Source organism: Vicugna pacos, chromosome 29 (genome assembly GCF_048564905.1).
Source record: "Vicugna pacos chromosome 29, VicPac4, whole genome shotgun sequence".
Taxonomy (NCBI): domain Eukaryota; kingdom Metazoa; phylum Chordata; class Mammalia; order Artiodactyla; family Camelidae; genus Vicugna; species Vicugna pacos.
The window spans coordinates 23,344,585-23,366,600 of record NC_133015.1 but is presented as its reverse complement, the minus strand read 5'-3'; the positions used below and the strand labels follow the sequence as shown (position 1 = coordinate 23,366,600).

The window sequence follows — 22,016 nt, the reverse complement described above, 5'->3', positions numbered from 1 at the left end:
TCACTCACCAGCGGTTAGCGATCTGTATGCTCCTGGAGAACTCCCTAACCCCGCAGTGACTCGGCCTCCTTGGGTGTAAGACAGAGCCAGTAGCGTGTGCGTCAGTCATCAAGGTGAGGCTCACATCCATGGTGTGTGTGAGTCCCCGGCTCCCGGGCCGACTGGGGACGCGAGCGCTGCATTAGTTTATGATGGCTGCTGTAACAAAGTGCTACAGCTCATGTAAACCTGTTGTCACTTAGTCCTGGCGGCCAGGAGTCCAAGATCAGGGAGATGAGGACTCTGGTTCCTTCTGAGGCTGTGAGGAAGAACCTGCAGCCAGCCTCTGTGCCAGCATCTGGTGGTTTCCTAGCCACACCTGGTGCTCCCTGGCCGGTAGGTGCATCGCCGTGACCTCGGTCTCCGTCTTTATCTGCATTCTGTGTGTGTGCAGGCATGTCTATCCCTGTTCAAATTTTCCTCTTTAATAAGGACAGAGTCCCGTGGAGTTGCGCCCACCCTAATGGCCTCTCTGGACTTGATAACCTGCACCGACCCTGTTTCCAAATCAGGTCGCCTTCATAGGGATGGAGATCGGGACTTTAATATCTTTGGGAGGAACACAATTCAACCCAAAACGACTAACGGTGGGTGGTGGCAGGTTCATCGGACACTCACTCTTCTTCATTTGGCAACCCTCCTGAGCCCCTGAGGGGTGCACCGTGCTTAGTGCTTAGAGTAACAGCCACCAGCAAAAACAGAGCAGGAGAGGCAGCCTGGATGCTCCTTCAGGTCACCATCCCGTGCAGCAGCGCCACGTCGGTAAATAACAGCACTAGAATAAAGGTGTAAAGTGTCCACAAGAACCAGAGGTGACTTTCCGTGGGATTTCAAGGGAGGACGAGAGGCAATGGCTCTAAAGAAGCTTCTTTGCTGACGTGGCACCTGACCTGGCCCCCAGAGGGTGGGTAGGAGCTGGCCGTGGGAAGATGCGGGGGAAGGGGAACGTGTGAACACAAAGGCCTAAGCCACAGAGAAACACCCTGCGTATCCTCTGTCCTCAAAGCCTTTGCTGCGTTTCTCTTCCTCCTTCTTCCTTTCCCTCCCCGCCCCCACCGCCTCAGGCCAGCACTACCCTCTGCAGAGATCAGGAAAACCGGTCACTTTACCGCCCCCACAGTGCCTGTGTGAGCCCCACATGACCTGCTCTGCAGAAGAGCAAAGAGTCAGATTAAGTGCAGTTTACCCAGGGAGCCACAGAAGAGCCTCTTCTGACATCCTTGGGTCACGGAGCTGAACAGTTCAGATCCAAAGTCACATTCAGTCCATCAGAACTCTCCTGCTGGTCAGTAAGGTAAATAAACGCAGCCTTAAATTCTAACTTTACTAACGTGGCTTTCTTCCTCTTGTAACTGGGAATCTGAAGAATTCCCTAAGGAAGAGCCAGACGCCCGATCTCCGGGCAGGTTGTGTTTTTAGGGCAGAGGTACTCTTAGCGCTTAACAAAAACTAATCCAAACAAACAGGACTTCCGAGGAACAGACGTATGTAAACTATTTAGAGCGACAAAAAGGCACACCCGGAGCTGGAGGAAAGCAGAAACCCAGCCCGGAGGGAACCTTTAGAGGGTGGCTGCGACCTCACTGAGAGGCCTGGAGGAGCCCCCTGCCCTTCCCGGCTTGCCTGGAGGTGGGGGAGGGGCGGGGAGGGGCCTCCGAGGCAGCCGCAGGGCCCTCACCCAGCCCTGCACCCAGCCCTGCACGGGGCACCAGGCAGCTCCCGCCTGTCCGTCTGACCTGCTCTGCGAAGGTGAGCCAGTGGGGCCCGGACGGAAGCTCAGCGACGCCCCTTCGCACGCAGCTGGAATCCTGGAGTCTGGTGAAATGCTTGTCTGACAGCAATGGCGGCCACGTGTGCAGACGCGTAATCACCAAACCGTGTTGAGATCTGGGGGTTCCTGTTGAGGCCGCCAACCAAGGCCAGCAGCAGACGCTGAATTCGTTTGAATCCGAATTCAGACAACGGCAGTGTATCTGCAAATCCCATACTCCCAATTAATCCTTCTCCACCTCCTTCCCCGCTCTCCCAACCAGTAACCATAGGTTTGTTTTCTGTGTCTGTGAGTCTGTCTGTTCTGTAAAATAGACAAACAAGTTCCTACTGTATGGCCCGGGGAACTATATTCAGTAACTCGTAATTGCCTATAATGGAAAAGAATATGAAAAAGACTATATACAACTGAATCACTATGCTGTACACCAAAAATTAACACAACATTGTTGCTTCCATGCCTTGGCTATTGTAAATAGTGCTGCTGTGAACACTGGGGTCCTGTATTTTTCGTATTGGAGTTTTCTCTAGATATACGCCCAGGCATGGATTACTGGATCATACGGTAAGTCTATTTTTAGTTTTTTAAGAACTCTTCATATTGTTTTCCGTAATGGCTGCATTGCTACATTCCCACCAGGTTCCCTTTTCTCCATGCCCTCTCCAACACTTATCGTTTGTGAACTTTTTGTTTTTTGGGGGGAGGTAATTCGGTTTATTTATTTACTTTTTTTTTTTTTTGATGGAGGTCCTGGAGGACCCCGTGCATGCTAAGCATACACTCTACCACTGAGCTATACCCTCCCCCACGCCTTTGTGGACTTTTTGATGATGGCCAGCCTGACCGGTGTGAGGTCATACCTCACTGTGGCTTTTATTTGCATTTCTCCGATAATTATCGATACTGAGCATCTTTTCCTGTGACTGTTGGCCACCTTAGGTCTTCATTGGAGAAATGTGTGTTTAGGTCTTCTGCCCATTTTTGATTGGGTTGTTCATTTTTTTGTTGTTGTTACTGAGTTGTAGGAGCTGTTTGTATATTCTGGAAGGTAAGCCCCTGTCGGTTGCATTGTTTGCAAATATTTTCTCCCATTCCTTAGGTTGTCTTTTTATTTTTTTACGATTTCCTCTGCTATATAAAAGCTTATAAATTTAATTAGTTTCCATCTGTTTACTTTTGCTTTTATTTCTAGCGCCCCTTTGTTAACTGACTCATTTGTTGCTGTGATCATTACCAGTGATCAGTGGAGCTGCATCCTCCAGGAGGAATTAAGCTGCACAGTCAGCTCTCAAGACCAGTGTCTTCATGATGCACCCCTGGACTCCCAGAGCAGCAGGCCGTTTGCCCCCCTGGGAGGGGTCTCTTTCTGCAGCCCTTTCCCACCCAACACCTCCCTCAGGCTCCAACCTCACTGCCTGGAGAGCACTGACTTACTCCCCCCAAAGCCCACCTCCGTTCATGATGTCCTGGGTACCATGTGACCCTTCTCACCCTGTCTCCATCCAAACTGCCCGAGTCTTAATGCCAATAGAACTTAAGAAAGCTCCCTGATTAAACTACATCATGAAACTGCTCTGAAAATTAAGTGGTTTTATGCCCTGCTGTTTTATCTTGCCTCGTGTTTTTCCAAGTTCTTCCTAACTCCTTTGACTGATGCAGCCAATTCCAGAAAGTTCTTTTTGTTCAAAAGTCATAAGACACAGCCTTTGGCAACCACCACAGTTATAATCGACCCAGGCAAGAACGGTCAGTGGACACTCATGCCGGTGGGTAAGAGTTTGATGGAGGACAGGAAATTTACAGGAGAGACAGACGGAGCGCAAAGACGGTTACATGTGGACAGCTGAAGAATTTGGCTGAAGGCTATCTGGAGAGTCTTTGTGCTATTTTGAAAACTTTTTGCTGAGTCTGAAATTATGAAAAGCTAAATACATGGGTTCCTAGGTGCCATTGGAGCCCCCAGAAAACAGGTTTGGCACCTCTAGTAATGAGAACTGGGGACAGGGCAGATACAGGGTCCCGAGACCACCTCTGTTTGAGGGCTGGGCCTCCTCGCTGAAGGTCGGGCGGCAGGAGATGTGGCCTGGGGCCTCCTCCCTCAGAGAGGAAACCGAAATGAGGTCAGAAGCAGTCCTCCCCGCTGGACCCCAGGAGCCCCCAGTGGGACCACAGGGCACAATTTCTTACGCATCGTTTACGACTTTGGTCTCGTTGCCATGTAGAACCACCTCGTGTCTCCCTGAGGAGATTAACTTTGTACGTTTGACCAGAGTTCAATCCCAGTTAAGTTACTGGTGTTACGACTATTTCTGTTTAGCTTGGTTTTAATAATTTCTTGCTCAGGGAGCTCAGGCGTTCCTTCATAAACGTAAAGGAATTGAGGACGACTCGGCCTGGATGTCACCGTTTGCTCCTGGGCTCTGTGCTGTGTCTGTGGGGTTTCAGGCGGAGAAGTCTGAGCTTCTTGTGGTCTAAGGGCTGGAGCTGTGCTTTCACGTCAGGGGTTTGATTCCAGCGCCCACCACCTCAGCAAGGGGAATCTGGAAACGCCCTGGCGTGACACCAGACAAGGGGGTGAACGAACGCACCTCAGCCTGAAGTTCAAGGAGAACGCGGAAGGCACATTTACATCATTTTTATAATTCCCTCACTTCAAATAACTTGTTTGATTCATCGGTCCCAAGTGCGTCAGATGAAGGCCTTCTACTGTCTTCTACTGCGAACGCTGGCAATGAGTAGAAGCCCCTCTGTCTGGCAGATTTGCCCCAAATTCTCCCAGGTTTGGTTGGGGCTGTTTCCCAGTGGCCCCTAATCTTGGCTATTCACTAGAATGACCTGGGGAGCTTTGGAATCTCTGATGGTTGGAGTCCCCCCACATCCTACCCTCCAGAGGTCGGTTTAAAGGTCTGGGAAGGGCCGGGACAAGGGACCCTCAGGTGCCGGCAGGTGAGAACTCTGCATTATTTGCTCAGGTCTGTGGCCATGTTTGCAAGGGTCAGATGGAGAGTCTCAGCCTTGACTCTTTTCCTCCCCCTAAAGCCAACCAGGGGGCTTCTGCAGACAACCCGTGAGAGTCCTTGAGCTGAGCTGAGGAGTCTGACCCCCTGGAGGGTGGCTCCCAGAGGAGTGGGAGGGCACTGGGGACAGTCCACACTGTGGCAGTGGGTGAGCTGCACTCCAGCTGGTGAGGTGGGCGGGTGGAAGTGACACTGTATGCAGAGATGACCAATCTCAGCCGTGAGGGCCACGATCAGGCAGATGAAGCTGAAGGTCCGTGTGGGAGGAGAACCTCCTTGCAGTCAGGCCTTTCCTCTTGCTCTCACTGGATGATGGGCTGTTTCTACAGTCAATTCTCATTAATCACAGGAGTCCTGGTCTCGACAGTCACCACATACAATTGAGTCAGTGAATACTGAGCCACTGTGGCCAGGAGGACTTTGGAGTAAGGTGGCTGCGTGCCTTTGGCCACCACATTTCCATCGATTGAAAGAGAACCTTGTTTTGTGTGCTTTTCTGTTTGGACACGTGTCTCCTCTGTAAGGCAAATCCAGCCTTGTTGTCTTAGGGCGCCAGACAGCACTATGCTCGGGGTCATTTTAAATGGTGAAATCACCCACAAAAATGCAAATACATGGCACTAAACAGATCGCACAAGGGCTCATGTTTGTAGAACGAGCTGAAACTAGAAGGCGGAGAGGCGCTTTGCTGGCCTCAGCCGGGGACAGGTGCGTCCGGCGCCTCCAGCTTTCCCGGCCACGCTCACATCCACCGGTGACTGGGAAAGCGCTGTGAGCAGACTGATTCTGGGGTTACTAATAACTGTTAGTGAGCAGGTCAGGTGATTTGCACAGAATCTGAGAAAATGAGGCTCGTCTACACATAGTGAGGCCATTTCCACTATTTCTCCTCCTGTGGCGCCCTCAGTCACAGCCCTCCCCTCCGTCAGAAGCCCATTTACCCTGTCAACGGGGTCTTCGTTGACGTGCAGCCTGCCTCTGACCGTTCCATCCTGTGCTCAGTTCTCAGTAGAGAATACTGTCGAGACAACGCAGTCCATCGAACAATGAGCCAATCGATGCTAATGAAGTATTTCAGAGCACCTACGTGAACTGTGGAGAGTGACTGTAAGAAAGAGAGAAACACCAAAGCAATGCCTTCCCAAGAGGGGTCTGCTGTTCATCAGGAGTCGAGGAGAGCAAGTTAACATGTGAAACACAAGCAAACAATGCTTACAAGAGCCCGGTCTAGTGTGAGATGAATGACACACACCGTATGTGCTCTCGACGACTAGAGGGGAACTTGGTTAGGATGTTGGTGTGTGTGAGGAGTTAGAAGTGGGGGAGCTTGCTGTAAGCCCAGCTCTGCCTGGTGAGGCTTTGTTTCTTACTCCAAGAGCCACTTCACCAAAACAACACTGACAGGACCTTCCAGACAGCCTAGGCAACACCAGACATTTGGTGTCCCATGCTTACTTGCCAGATGCCTCAAGGCTCCATTGGTAAATAGTATATATTTCCAATTAGGGTCAAGATATTTCAGAGCACATTCTGCAGGGAAGTCCAGAAAATGGCCCTCGGGCAGTGAGTAGCTCCACAGGACCGTGACAGATTTCACTCACACACGCAACACCTTCCAACAGGTAACCCAACCCCTCCTCTCCAGCAGGAGACCAACCAGCCGCAGACCAGTGAGCATCTAGGTACAGACCTTCCGACTTGTCTGTTGTTAAGGAAGTAGTTTGCAAACCTTTGTCCTCTGTTACTAGTAACAAATGACTGCTCTATGGATCATGATACAGGGTGGCTGACTTGTCCTCTGGACTGGGTGCAGCCTCGTAAGGGGGCCAGAATTGCTAAAAAAAAAAAGGTCATGGGTCTGACGAGCTTAGGGCTCGTCTGGCCCCCAGTAGACCCTAGGTAAATGTCTGCTATTACCTATTATAAACACTGAGTCCAAATCTCCTCCCTGGAGGGCTGTTTCCTTGTAAATTCTAGGCTGGAATCCCAGCGAGCGCAATCTTGCTTAGAACAGGCGGGCATCCAAGGTGCCTGAGACTGATACTCTGTCTTGGATTTATACGGGCATTTACTGAGTTGAAACATGAGCTCGAAGATGAAGTCATTCGTTCAGCAAACACTAGTCAGGGACCTTCTGTGTGCCAAGCTCTACAGACGGGGATACAGAGATGGCAGGAACCAAAGAGTAATGGCGACCATTACTGTGCGCTGGACAGTGCGAGCCCTGCCCAGACGGCAGTTCCTCCTCCCAGAAGCATCCTGTCCCCATTTTTCCGGGACGATACTTAAGTTTCGAGGGGCTGAGAAATTGCCAGGCCATATAACTCCACAGCGCCCCCGACCCCCACCCCGCCACCGCCTCTATCAATACCTTGAGCCTGTGTACACCCTTAAGGAGCTACTCTACTGGTGATCAAGAACTCCAGGAGACCCTGAGCCTCAGCTGGGCACAGCCCATCCTCTCTCTAGAGAACTCCAAGTGTTGGGGGGATCAAAGTGCGCCTCCTCTGCCGCCAGGGGCACCCCGCTTCCTAACACTCCAGGGAGTAGGTGGGAAGGGAAGGAAAGAAGACACGAGAGGTTTCGTCGCTGGGCCAGGACTCCAGGCGCCAGAAGATCTCCTGGAAGATTCCTGCGTCCGTCCCTGCAGGAGAATGCCGGGCCCCAGGCGGCTCCACTCTCCCACGCTGCGCGCCGGGACGCAGGTTCTTTGCCTCCAAAGCTCCGCGCGACAGCCACACCGAAGACCCAAACCTTGGGCAGGGGCCAGGCGGTCACTTCCCCGCCCTCCAGGAGGGGTATGCAAATCCGAGCACCAGGAAGTAGCTGGGACCTCTCGGCCGCGCTCGGCGACGGCCAGTTCCTCCGCCGCCGCTCCGGGCCGTCGCCGCTCGCTCCCGGCCGTGGCGCCTCCGGGCCGGACGCGCTGCAGCCTCCAGCCCGCGGCAGGCGGGGCGGCCGCGCCACCCCGGGCCCCGAGCCCGCACCCCGAGCCGCGTGCCCTCCGTCGCCGGCCCCGCCGGGCCACCCCGTCGCGACCCCCGCTCTGACGCCCGGCCACCGTGGAGCGCCGCCGCCGCCGCCCCGCGACTTGCACCCGGAGCTGGTGAGTTTTAGGCGCCAGTCGGGGGCTGAGCGCGGGACCGGGCGGGCCGGGCAGGGGCACGACTGTGCCTCCCGCCGGAGTCCGGGGCGGGGGGCCCGGAGCCAGGAGCTGGGGGGCGGCAAGGGTGGCGGGAGCGGGCGGCGCGCGCGGCTGCCTGGCCGACCGGCGCCGGGCCGGGCGGTGAGGCCACCCAGCTGCCTTCGGCCCCGGGTGACCCGGCCCGGGGAAGCGAGGCCGCGGGGGCGGGCGGCTCCGCAGGTGTCTCCTCCGCCCGGCCGCGCAGGGGCGTGGCGCGGGCTGCGGGCGCGGGGGCGGGCGCCCCGCGGGTCCCTCCGGCGCCGCCCCGAGGGCCGGATGCCGATCCCGCTCGGGCCGCTCCCGGCGCGCGGCGGGGAAGCCCCTGTCCACGCGGAGCGGGCGCGCGGCGGGGATCCCGGGGGCGCTGCTCGCCGGCGCGGTCTGGCCTCCCCTCCGAACCGCGGCCCCCGAGGTGAGCGCGGCGGCTCGGCCCGGGCCCGGGGACAGCCGCCCGCCCAGGGGCTGCGGCGGGGCGGCGCGCACCCTCCCGCTGAGCCCGGCGCCTCCCGGCCTGCAGAGCAGTGGTCCCGAGCCTTCGGCGGCCCGGCCGAGAGGAAGCGAGAGTTATTTTAAGAATTCAGGGGTTGCCGTTCCTTCGCCTTGGGGGAAGGGAGTAAGCGTCAGTTCCCACTTGCCTGCGTTATCTTGACCGACTGTGGAGTCTTATGGGAGCAGAGCGTTTGACATACTCCTTTTAAGTGCGGGCGTGGTCGTGGTGTGTGGGTGTGGGTGTGTGTGTGTGTGTGTGTGTGTGTGTGTCTGTCTGTCTGTCTGCCTGTCTGCCTCTGTCTCTCTTAATTTCCCCCCAGTCCACCCAACTTCTTTGCCATCTCAGAAACTCGGGTTGAATCCAGGCTTCGCCAATCCCTAGCTAAGTGTGAACTTGGGCCTCTGAAACTCTGAGTTGGACTTTCCTCATTTCTAACCGAACGTATCTACCTTCTGAGATATGTGTTGCTTATAAAGCCCCAAGCACATACTGGGCATTCCATAAACGGCGCTGTTATTATTGCAAATAATTCTCTCCATGAAAACGAGGCTCCCTGCTTCTTTGCAATTTGATGGTTTTAAACCCAAGGCTGCATGTCTAATTTGGCCACCTGACCTTACTAGTAAATCTGCATAATAAATATACCAGAGATTTGCTGTCCCAGAGCAGGACCCAGGAGTCTGACTCACCCGAAGTACCAGCCAATGAGGATGATTCTGATTTCTTGGCCGCCCTCTGTCCGTAGGGTTCAGGAGGGCAGGGTGTTCTCGCTCCAGCATCACCTAAGGCAGTGCAGGGGGAAGAGGCACTGAAAGAAGACAGGAATTTACTGAGTAGTCAGAGTCCTTCCTGATAAGGTAAGCTCTGCTGGAAGAGTGGGATGCTGGTAGTTCCTGGCTCTGATTTGGAAGTAAGGAGGTCAGTATTTTGAGGCTTGAAGAAATTTATTTTGATCACAAGAGGCTTTTGGTGACTGGGCCTCTTTGGGTGCAGAGTTGGGTAATCCTCTTCCTGAGTTCCCTTCAGGGAAGAGGGCAGTGGATGTAAAGAAGGAGAAAAGAGGAGCCAGAAAATCTGAGTTTGGGGGTCCTCCACCATTTACCAGAGCTGTGATTTTGGATAAATTACTTGGGCCATTAATTCTACCAACATTTCCATCACAGCAGTAACTAGAGTTATATTATGATTTGTCCACACAACTATGGTCTGTATTCACCACTACAACGAATGGACGTGAAAAAGCGTTGTCTGGCTTGTCCAAAACTCGAGTCCTGGTGCTTGTCACATGGTCGAGATGGCTGGGAAGAAGGAAGCAAAGTGTGCCCTGAGCCTGGCCCTGGGCAAGGCCCAGGCACAGCACAGGGCTGGCCCCTAAGGCATCTGCAGCCCATGGGCCTCTCTATCTGGTTTCTGAAAAAGGAAGTTGGAGGGCCTGTCCTGACTGTCAGGTTATCCCTGCGCTCGTGTTGTAAGTGAGCATCTCCACCCAGGACTGGTTACTGTGCTGTGCCACTGGGAGAGGAGTCTGCATCTGGAGTGGTGGGATGGGGCCTGCAAAGCCTTCATCAAAAAGACGTGCTTCATCTGAGATTCCCTGGTGTTGGGATGGTTGGTAGAGAACTTGTGATAGCTGTGTCCCACCCCCGACCATGGCATTCTCTTAGCAGAAAAGTGTCTCAGCAGTTTTGTGATTTCATGTCTTTCGAAGCCTTTTAGTCTCATTATATTTGTATTCAGAGATAAATCCCCGGGGGAGGGTACAGCTCAGTGGTAGAGAGTGTACTTAGCGTGCGGACGATCCTGGTACGATCAATCCCCAGTACCTCCGTTAAATAAATAAGTAAAAATGAACCTAATTGCCTGCCCCCACCAAAAAAAAAACACCGAAACATTGGAGATGCCAGTTGATTCAAGTGAATGTATAGAGCTGTAATTTAACAAAATTAAACCCTATTTTCCATAAACAAGCCAAGATTAATTTTAAATCTATATAAATAGGAGTACAGTGTGTGTCTGTCCTTTGCATGGGACACTGTTGCAGCTCACTCACACTGCTGGTGGCAATGACCTCCACGTCCTCAGGCGTAGATAGTGTTGACCTTGAAAGGTCTTTGCAGCCTTTAGTTGGGACACTGAATGCAGAGATGGCCTGAGACCTTTCTTGGGCTCATCTGGCCAGGATGGTGCTGACATCTTTTGCTTATCCAGGACTCTGAAGCCTTCTGAACTCTGATTTCATTTGCTCCTCTCATGAACTTCCCAGGTAGGCAGGGACAGATGCCGAAAAAGAGGTTTGTGGCATGTCCAAGGTCGCATGAGTAGTGAAGTGGCACTGTTGGGCACAGTAGGTGTGTTTCCTGGCCCCAACTTTAGAGCTTCCCCAGTTGTCTACCTTTGGACCTGTGGCTGGTACTCAGTTACTTTAAAGTAAAGAAATGAATGTATCATTTAATACACCTTTTTAAGGCGGAGAATCACAGGTGGTTTTCTTCTGTCACTTGGAAGTTGCCTGAGCTTAGTGGCTGACGAGAGCTAAGTGAACCGTGGAGCAGGGGCACGGGGGCGGGACTGGGCAGCTGAGTTTCTATGCCTTCAGCTCTGCTTCCTGCTCGGGGAGGGGAGCTCTGAGGACTGCCAAGGTGACACCTTCCTGGCTGCTGTCTGAGCAGCTCCAGCGACTGGTGTTCATTGGTTGGGACAGATGTGCCCCACTAATACTTTACAAAGGGATGCCCTCCAGCCTCTGCTAGAAGTGTGTCTTGATCAGTCCTCCCAGCCTCCTTGTGTGGTTGTTGAAACAGTGAGAGGTGTCATTCGAGGCGAAAATATAAAATAAGGCGACGTGGAAACGCGTGGCCCATTCCCTGCCGCGCGCAGCGCGGTCATCCGGAGCCCAGCCTACGCTACGCAGACGTGGCCTGCCGGGTTTTAAGATTGGTAATGGGGAGGACAGGGAAGAGGAAGTTGATCAGAAATACTGAAAGATTTCTTACAGCTGCCCAGTTTCCTGATACTTAAGTTGTGAAACTCTGAGTTCATTCTCTCATCATTTCTAACATTGATTTTGAGTAAGTTCCCATTGAGGGAGAAGCCCAAGTGTAGAAAATAGTATGGAAATCTGCCAATTGAGGGATTCGAATTTTGGGGAAAGACTTGTTTATAAAGACTTGGGCCTTCTTTTAGGTGTCTTTGGCTCGGGTTGGCTGGAAGGGGTCTCTTGTAATTTGGAATAGCAAGTTGAGGGCTTACTTGAGGTGGTGTGTTTGAAAGGCTCGTCCCTGTGGGCAAGTTGCAGGGGCCTCCTCCGGCCTTCGTCCTTTATTCTTGGGCTTCTTCCTCACTCTTGCTCTGAGCTCAGTGCAAAGCTACTTCTTGAAAGTTATCCAGACACCCAGGACAGAAGAGTTCGTTTGTGTCGAACTCTTCCAAAGTGCTGGCTATCTAACTGTGCTTTGTTACCATCACGTATTTGAATCTGTCTTCCCCTCCATCCCAGAGCCTTCAGGCCACAAGCGGGTGTGATCGGAGCCAACCCTCGTTGGTTAGTCTCACTGTAACTGTGTTCGTTCTTCCCGATGCTAAGACGCACACATGAGGTTCTGTCAAGTTACACGGGTGGGGCTACCTTCCCAGAGTCCGTTTAAGCGTGTGTTTCTCAGAGCTCTGCTCTTGATGGCTCGTAGAGCACAGGGAAGATGTCCTCATTCGTGGTGCTCGGGGGGCCTCTAAGTGTGTCTTATTACCTTTTTCACAGTTCATACTTGAGGCAAAGTCAACTACTGCTGGGCCAGCCCACACGCCCCGCTTTCTGTGGGCCTCTGCCATCACCCTCTTGACGGACCCCGCTTCGCACTGGTGGTTGGCTCCTTGTCCGTCCTGCCCAGTTCCCCGTCCTCTGTCCGTTGGTCCAGCCTCTGGTGACAGCACGGGAGGGGCTGGAGAGCTGGGTCTGGATTCTCGCTGCCTCCGGCCGCAGCTGGGAGGTCTGCTGGGCATCTGGCCTCCTGGGTGCCTTCTGGTACACGTTAACCCCCGCGGGGGCGAGGCCGGTGCAGAGGCTTGCCGCAGGAGCCTGTCTGGAGAGTGAGGCCCACTTCTGCTTTCCGCGGGGAAGCGGGGTCGCGGAGCGCGGAGGCCGGAGAGAGGAGGAGGCTGGCGAGGAAGTGATACTTCCTCCTGCTTCGAAGGCCCCAGGCTCGTCATTTGCCTGCAGCTCCACCTTCCTCACCGCCCAGCCCTGCTTTTTCCTCCGGGTTCTTTCTACCACCTTCAGCTCTGTTCTGTTTTCAGTTTGTCCTTGGGGTAGGGGGGAGGGGAAAGGCCGAATCTAGTGATCAGGGTGGAGTGTTTTCTCGTGGAGCTCAGGGCGGCCAAGCTGGATGTTTAAGCCACAGGAAGATGGATGTTTTGAAATTCTCCATCATGGAAACCGTTGCAAAACTCGGAGCAGGTGTTTTGCAATCTTTTCATATGCAGGCATCATAATAATTTCTTAATCCTGACTTCAGTGCTTCAGGGCTATTTAAAAAAATCACTTAGGCTGAAGCATCTTGTTAAATTTTGGGGACAGAGGATAGAGCAGAGACTTTCAAACTTCTTGGACCAGGATCCATGTCCCAAAAAAAAAAAAAAAAAACAAAGAGAAGAAGAAAGAAAGAAACGAAATTTGGTGCAAGAGCCTTTCCACCCAACTTGCTGGGGAGCATGACCCCACGCTGTCCCCTGAGGCCGGCTCGCTGAGAGCTGGCAGAGTTTAAAATGCACAGGGGTGGGCCCAGCAGTTTCACAAGCTCCAGTCCAGTAGGGAGGTTTAGTAAAACAAACACAAATTAAGATACATCCATACAGTGCATGGTATACCTTGTAAATATCTTTAAAAAGAGAATTAAATTACACTTACTGATATGCAAGGTGTTTTAAAGAGCTGAACACAAGCTGAAAAGTAGTACGTCACCATATCTGGAATAAAATACTAGTATGTGACACATAGTTATGCATATGAATACTTCTTTATAGTGAAGGGTTTTTCTGTTGTAGTGTAGTCGATTTACAATGTTGTGTTTGTTTCTGGGGTACAGCATGGTACTTCAGGTATACATGCATATAGTCTTTTTCATATTCTTTTTCATTATAGGTTATTATAAGCTATCGAATATAGTTCCCTGTGCTGTACAGTAAGAGCTTGTTGTTTATCTATTGTATAGACAGTAGTTTGTAACTGCTCGTCCCAAACTTCTAATTTATCCCTCCCCTTTTGGTAACCCGAAGGATTTTTTTCTGTCTGAGAGTCTGTTTCTGTTTTGTAAATGAGATCATTTGTAAAGTTTTTTTAGATTCCACCTATAATTGATATCATGTGATATTTGTTTTTCTCTATCTTCATTTCTTAAGTTATTAATACTCATTATTTCTGGGTGCTGGGTGAGTGCGGAATTCTTTCTTCCTTCAGTGCATTTATATTTTGTTAAAAAGGGCGTGGCTTACATGGTTTTAGAACAGCAGTGTCATGGCCAATGACATGTAATAAACCAGTGTGGCTGCAGGGGAGGGTAGAGCCATCAGGAAACTTTGGGGCAAAAGTGGCCTTTTGACAGTTGAGTAGTTATAACTGTAGGCAGACCTGCCCCTGGAGGAACTCATGAGCGGCAAATGTTGTAAGCAGAGATAGTATTTTCTCAAAGAAGTGTCCACTTCTCATACTGAGCTTTAGCAGTGAGCTTCCTGAGAGCCTTCTGGGACTCAGACACAGCCTCACAAGGAAACTCCGGGGGTAGGGGGGCGATGGAGCCCTGGGGGCAGCAGACCCACCCGCCCGCCCATCGCTGGCCGCACAGGCCTGCAGGCCCCTGGTCCCAAGGACTCAGGTGTTGGATTTCTCTGTGTAAACGAAGGTCCATCATTGGAACCTTTTAAGGGGAAGCCATTTTTTCCCATCACAATCAACTTCTTGCCTGGACCTTTTTGTAATAAGGTATTTATGACGTAGCCCCAAAATGGGGAGACCGTGAGACACTTACTCATTTACTGCTCTGATTGGGTGGGCGGCGAACCCGGGGAGGAACAGGGGCTTCCACAGTGACTGACGAGGGGCCAGGAAGTAACGTGGACGGCTGCTTTGCATGACGTCAGACCGCAGCCTTCTCCTCGCTGGCGAGCAGGTACTTGGTAACCACCCTGCATGTGACTTCCTTGCGCAGATGCTTATCTGAGTCTCCTTGAGGAGACACCGCTGCTGAAGATCGAGCAGCTGGGAGCGGAGGTCTCAGTCCCGGGGCTTGTCAGAGTTCTCCGCTGGGTTTAGCTGGAGCCTGCGTCGTCCTGCAGCAGCTTGGTGTTGGGAGTGTTCTCATCACGTGCAAACTGGTGTATTCAGAGCAGCATCAGGATGCCTCACTTCTTTGGATAAATATTTTTGAAGCTGGCATTTCTGTTTTCTTTTGGGTTTTTTTAATGTAAGATTTTTTTTCTTTTTTGCAGGGAGGGGTTTAGTTTTACCTGGATAATAATCTTCTGTCTTTGAGTTAGTTTAGGTTTTAGACTTCTGTTTTGTTTTGTAAGAGTTTCTTTTTCTTTTAATGCAATACATTTTAAATGGAAAAAAGTAAAAGCACCCCCACAACTAGGAATGGGGAGAGCTGGACGAAGTGGCATCCTTTGGCGATTACGTGAGTAACGCGCCTGCAGAACCGGACGTGGCAGGTTGAAGATCTGCTGTGTCCAGTGCCCATAGGGATTATCCGTTTTAAACTTGAGGGGAGGCAGTGTGACATGGTGGAAAGAAAACAGGCCTCTAAGTTAGACAGATCTCAGCTCCAGTGTCAGTTCCAGCACTTGTGACTTTAGGCAGATGACTCTTTCTCACCATTTCTTCGTTTACGTGATGCTGACGGCACCATACCCGCTTCTCAGGTGCAGGGTGGTGATGAGCGGAGCTAACTTGTAGTCTCTTACATTGTTTCTGGTACACGGTAGGCACAGAATCAAAGCGAGGTGCTTCTGTCTTGGAGAGAGGGACCCTGATTGTTCCTTCCATCGGCGGACATCCCGAGTATGTTCTTCTGTGCTGTCTCAGAGCCTGGTAGGGGGGCCGGCCATAACCCATCCTTCCCAGGACAGCGTTTGCCATGGGCTGGAGGCAACGGGTGTTGGTCAGCTGAACTTCTGATCTGCCTGTGAGGTACCAGGAATTGCTTGCCAGAGGCCACGGGGTGAACAGGATGGTCTCTGCATTCAAAGACGCCCTCGGTGGTGGGACATGGGGACACAAACGTGGTTTTCAGAGTCTGACCACGGCTGTCCTAGACGTGTGTACAGAGTGCTCTGCAAACAGGAGGGCAGGGCTCTTGGTGGCAGTGAGGGCACAATGCTTGGGTCTGGTGGGGGGAGAGGAATTCACCAGCTTAGAGGGAGGGGTCCTGAAACAACAAGAGGCTTTGTCATCCGGGGAGTGGCAGGCAAGACAGTAGTGGATGTGGTCCCTGCTTCAGAAGAACTTCCTCCCTTCCTTCCTTCCCTCCTTCCTTCCCTCCTTCCTTGCTTTCTCTTTTTTTAAACGGAGGTACTAGGGATTGAACCCAGGACCTCATGCATGCTAAGCATGCACTCAACCTCAACCTCTGAGCTGTACCCTCTCCCCATCCAAATAAATGTCTACTACAGAGCTTATGGTCATCAGTATAATCCAACACACACCGTAAGAGTTGGTTTCTGTCTGTCTGGACCACATTGGCTTCTCCAGTTATTTTCAATTTAATGGATGCCAAACGTATATAAAAAAAGAAAATTCCACAAGTTAAATTTCATAACTGCCTGTGTCTCTTTTACTTTATGGTTTTCTTCTATTTAAAAAGTTTTAAATAAATTAAGATCGCTACTAAAGGAGGGTTTAAGTGTCATTTTCCATACATTCCTTCACCAGAGGATAACCTTTCAAGATTTCAGTAGAAGAAAATTTCTGAAACTTTTGGTGAATGGTTACGTGGTTGCTGCAGTCATGTCTTCAACTAAGGCAACTGTCCAGCTGGATTAACAGAGGCCTTGTCCCCTCTGGTGTCACGTGTCAGCCACCAGGCTCATGGATAGTGTCACCTGCCTACCTTGGTGTCCGGCCTGAGAACCACAGAATCTGAGAGAAGGAGGGGATTTGGGTGGTATGTCCCCCACACACAGGCCCTGGCAGGGAGTCACTGTCCCTTGAACAGGGAGTCTCAAAAGTTAGGGTCTGTCCCAGTGATTCTCACACAGGTAAAGGGGGTCACGTTGTGAGAAGCAGGGTGACAGGGATATTCCTGTTGCTCAAAGTGGCCCATCTCATTTCTGTTCAGTTGTGGATGTTAGAGAGCCTTTTCTCTCTAATGTCTTTTACTTCCGTAGCTTCTGCTTGCTGGTTCTGGTGCGTTGCTGTTCTCACGCAGCTCAAGCCGGCGGCCACTGTTGGACTGACTGAACATCCGTTCACTGTGGCTTTAAGCGCAGGACGTGTAGGGACGTTACTGATAACTTGTCCACCAGTGCTTCTACTCCGCCTCTCCTCCTACCAGAAACCGGATTTTGTAAGATCCATCTTCTCCACTGACGTTTCTGCACAAATCTTCCACGTCCCCATCTACAGGGTGGCCCTGACTGGTCAAAGGCACCTATTCTTGCTAATGAGTGATGCATAAATGAGTCTACTTTGGGCTGGACAGTGATCAGTGAAAAAAGTAAAGCTCCTAGATGGTCTAAGATACAAGTCGAAAAGGAGTGGGGTGCGGGAGAGAAGGAAAGTGAGACGTGGATCAAGGAGGAAGAAATACAGAGCCTTATGTGAAAGGCAAGAAATTGGAAGGAAAACACTGTAAATTATCTTGATTACTAACTTGTAATCTAGATGGCGTGTGGTTGTCTTCTAGTCACCCTGACTGGTGTGGCATTCACGCTGATAATTGGGCTTCTGTAATCACAATTTATTTTCTTGAATGTATATTTATTGAGTATTGTGTGTTCGGCATTGTCGTGGGGTCCTGGCGGAAGCATAAGCCTTAATAAGTGTGCGGTTCCTGTCCTAAAGGGTTTATTGCGCTCCATTCTCTCTGGGCTGTTCACACACCAGAGGCTGACACATTAATCTGCTGTGGTCTTGGGTGGGTCAGTAGCATTGCTCAGGGAATCTCTGGACATCTGAATCAGCGCACAGAAACCAGTCATTCTGGTGAGAAGGAAGGCAGTGTGGAGGTGGTTGGAGCACAGGATATGGAGTTAACCACACTTGGGCTCAGCTTCCAGGCCTGACCCTTTCTAGGCACACGGTGCTGGCTTTGCTGGATCAGAGTCCTGTTATTTTAACCTCAGAGGCTTGTTGTGAGGATTCCAGGACGTAATGGATTCCGAGCCAGCCACAGACGCACAAAGCCAATGGTAGTCACTGTTAGTACTGATAGAAACTTGCTTAGGATAGCTGCTAGCCAAAAACCAAACACCACCACCAACAAAAACTGCAAAATAACAAATGTTGGTGAGGATGTGGAGAAACTGGAACCCTTCTGCACTGCTGGTGGGATTATAAAATGGTGCAGACACTGCAGAAAACAGTGTGGCAGTTCCTCCCAAAATTGACCCTAGAATTACCATGTGATTCAGCAGGTCCTTTTCTGGAGATATAACCCCCAAAACTGAAAGTGGGGTCTCAAAAGAGATAGTTGTACACCCATGTTCATAGCAGCCTTATTCACAGGAGCTCAAGAGTGGAAGCAACTCAAGTGTCCATCAACAAATGAATGGAAAAACAAAATGGAGGTCTATACACACTATGGAATATTATTCAGCCTTAAAAAGGAAGGGAATTCTGGCATGGGCTACAACATGGATGAATCTTGAGAACAGACTGTTAAGAGAAATAAGTATTTGTCCACAGAAGGACAGAAGGACAAATACTGTATGTTTCCACTTGTATGAGGTACTTAGAGAAGTCAAACTCATAGAGACAGAAAGTAGAATGGTGGCTGCCAGGGGCTGGGGGAGGGGGGTGGTAGGTATTGTTTAAGGGTCTGGAGTTTCAGTTTTGCAAGATGAAGAGCTCGGGAAATGAAATGGAGGTGATAGCTGTACAAGAATATAGATGTACTTAATGCCACTGAACGCTACACTTAAAATTGTTATGATGTAAATTTTTGTATGTGTATTTTATTACAATTAAAAATTATTTTTAAAAAGCAGAAATGTGTACAAATAAATGGGGGGGGTCAAGAGGATATTTCCTTGAGTTTGGTGAATTGCCCTTATTCTGACTGGGGATCTGCCCACCTAGCTGACTGGTGTTTAGTTGTTTGCAGGGGGTGGGGGTTGAGGGGACAGAGTGTCTAACTCTGTGTTAATCCAGGGCCATGTGGATTGATGGCCAATAGGGTATTGAAATGGCTGTGCTGTGAGTTTGGTAATGGAGAATTTTTATGAAGGCAGAGACTGTGGATTGGAGATGAAGGAGGAGCTTCTAACAATCAAAGCTGGCTGCTGCCCACCGGCTGGGGTGTGAAGCCCTTCTCCTGTAGAAGTTAAAAGCTTATAAGCACAGGGTAAGGGAATCTCTTGCAGGACCTTTTAGAAAAAGTGGACCAGATGGCTCTAAGAGGCGCTTTCTGATTCGATAATTCTCTTGTTTCTGGCCACTTACCCAGCGATCCAGATTACATGATAGGAAAGAATATTTGTTTGAAGGAGAGTTTTTTTTTAAGCTTTCCCAGTGCAGGGATGGTTTTTTCTTTTAAGTGTAACGTGCATATCACAAAATATGAAAAAACAGACAAACCTAGCTCAAAGCGGGCCCTCTTATGACCTCCCCTGGATCAAAAAGCAGAACGGTGCTCACACCCAGCGCCTCCGGGTGCACACCTCCCCCTCCCCCAGTACTGGCTCTCAAAGGCGTCTACTATCCTGCTCCGAGTTTTTGTTTAGTTTCCAATGTCAGCTTTTTCACAATAAAGTATAAGCACCTGAAAAGCAGTGCAAAGCCATTTGGTTTGGCAGATAAACAGATTTTCAAGCTGTGGGTTTGGCTGGTTCCCGCATCTCTGTGTTGAATTGCTGCAGTTCATAGGGAGGGAGGGTGAGTCCTTGCCCAGGTTGGGTTCAGTTGCTAAAATTCTCACACTGTGAATTTGATCAGAGCCTCATTTAAATACCTGTTTATCCAACCATTAGTTAGTAAAATTAGATGGCACTGGCCATTTATAGCTTGTTTTTCTACCCATCTCTGCATAGCTGAGTACATGTATAAATGCAAATTTATCAAAGTGGGTGTGATAAGGGTGGTTTCCAGTGACCCGCCGGTAAGCAAACACCCTGCTGGGTGACAGCCAGTGTGCGTGCAGCCATCTGAACGTCCTCGCTGGCTCTGTGAATTCAGGTCGGTTAGTCTTCACGCAAGGGGACTCATTTTTCTGGTGCGGAGGAACACGGCCCCTTGTGGCCCCGCTGTGGCCCCGCTGTGGGCCCGCTTGTTCCGCTTCTTGCAGTGCTGACCGTTGCTTTTGTTGGGGGTGAGAGAGCGCCGGGCTCGGCCTGCGGGGCGCCTGGACCCTCCGGCGGGGCTTCAGCTGTTCGTCGTTCAGGAAACGTCTGTTGGCCTCGCGCGGCCGTGGAGGTGCCCGCGCGTGGCTGCCCGTCCCGGCCGCAGCTCGCGGTAGCAGCACCGTCCCCTCCGGGCTGAGGAAGTTAGAACACTTCTTCAAGGAGGATGAAGAGGGTTCTTTCTGTTTCACATGAAACACGAGGAACACACGCAGGCCGCAGAGCACGGAGGGGCCCGTTGTGGTTCAGAGGTCAAGGCTGGGAGTGACCCACACCCCAGAGGGGTCGCTGAGCCCGCGATGTGACTGCCCGCAGCCCCGGCCCCAGGTTCACCTTCCTCTGGCCACGGTGTCTGATGCTTGGTGTTTGAGTTTTCACCGCTGGATGCTCCAAAGACTGGGACAAGGGGGGAAGCTGGGAACGGAGGGAAGGGCAGATTAGCAGGGGGGAGGGGTTTTCCAGGGAGGAAGTGCATTCCTGAGTTGAGAATAAAAAAAGAAGGATGCAGAAACAACTTAGCCGGCTTCCTTACTTACCCACTGGAGAAGGCGGGGGAGCACTGGTACCCGTCTGGGGAGAGCTGTGTTTCCGTGTGACGAGCTGAGGTGTCCGAGGAGCAGCAGCATGTCATCTGCAAACCGAGAGTCTGGGGTGGGGTTCTAATGCATGCTTGGTCATGCACTAGTCTTGGGGTGTTAGAGGAAGCCCCTTAAACTCTTTTCCTAATTCACAGGATGGGAGTAACATCCCATTGTTGCAAGGATTAAATGAAGTAACACACCTGAGAGGTTTCGGAGAAATCTAACACATTATACACTTTGGGCTATTGCTCTGGGTTAAACTTTAGCACCTCCAGCCTTTTCTTGGTTTGGGAGGGTCCCCCTGGTAGGGTCTCCCCCAACCCCGTTCATCATACCCCTGGCCTGATCTGACTGGGTTCACTCAGACCTTCCCACCCATCCTGGGTGGACACACTAGACACAAGTTCATTCTTCTTAAAATGTTCAGGCAAAAGGCAAAGAGAAAACATTTGCTTTTATTATCTGTTGGTCCTTAAGCAGTTAACAACAGCGCTAATTTCGTAGGAAAAGAAACAGAGGGGATAAAGACCTCACCTCATCTGGTGGAGGTGGGCCCCAGGCCCCCTCGCCTGGATTTCCACACCCTGGTGATTAGTTGGATGGAGGCCGGGGCCCCTGGCCAGAGCAACGGGATGCTGTCGTCCACCCACATCCTCGGATCCACCTCGGAACGATCTTGGCCTGTCTGCTCCCGACTAGGCGATGAGCGAACATTAGTACGTGAGAGCTTGGATTTGTGTGACTCTTCATGCCATATGAATGAAAATTCAGATTTTAGATTAAGGAAAGTAAAATTATCTCTGCTGTATCTTAAAAGGTACTCCCCACCCCCAACCACTGCCCCACAATAAATTACACGATGCTTGAGGCCTTACTAGGTTGAAGACACCTTGAAGGGCAGGACCCCACCTTTCAGACTCCGACTTCACCTGTGCTGTTTCCAAGGGGTTGACTGCAGAGGACCCCGAGTTCTAACAACAGTTTGGCTGGTGATCCATCTGTTTCACTTTTAAATTTGCCTTTTCTCTCTCGATTTACCCCCCTAGCTTAGTGGAAAGCCTACTGCTTAGCAGGCACTCTGAAATATTTCAAAATCCCTTTAGGGATGGGATGTAGGATTCTAGGCCACCAGAATTACTTTTTAAGGTTAGTAAATTATTTTTTCTTTTAAAAAGAGTAACAAAAATTTAAGTGAAAGTAGATTTGATTTTAACAAACAACTTTTTTTTAAATTTACAGTGTTGTGTTAGTTCCTGGTGTACAGTGTAGTGATTCAGTTATACACACATACATGCATGATCTTTTTCCTATTCTTTTTACTGTAAGGTTACAAGTCAGTACAGTTTCCCTTGCTGTACAGTAGGACCTTGTTGAAACAACTGGGTTTTGA

General features: G+C 50.9%; 1 protein-coding gene across 4 annotated transcripts in view; it reads left to right on the top strand.

Moving 5' to 3' along the window:
- The first annotated feature begins 7,641 nt into the window (after positions 1–7,641).
- The window catches only part of LYN (LYN proto-oncogene, Src family tyrosine kinase), a 104,983-nt gene continuing 90,608 nt past the window's right edge, over positions 7,642–22,016 (top strand). For 2 of the 4 annotated variants that reach the window (XM_006204671.4, XM_006204670.4), the window contains exon 1: positions 9,341–9,358. The gene's annotated coding sequence lies outside the window, so the exon portion shown is untranslated. Of the gene's footprint in view, positions 7,934–9,340; positions 9,359–22,016 lie in introns of those variants that run through there. The other 2 variants (XM_072951950.1, XM_072951955.1) reach the window with 2 other exon arrangements.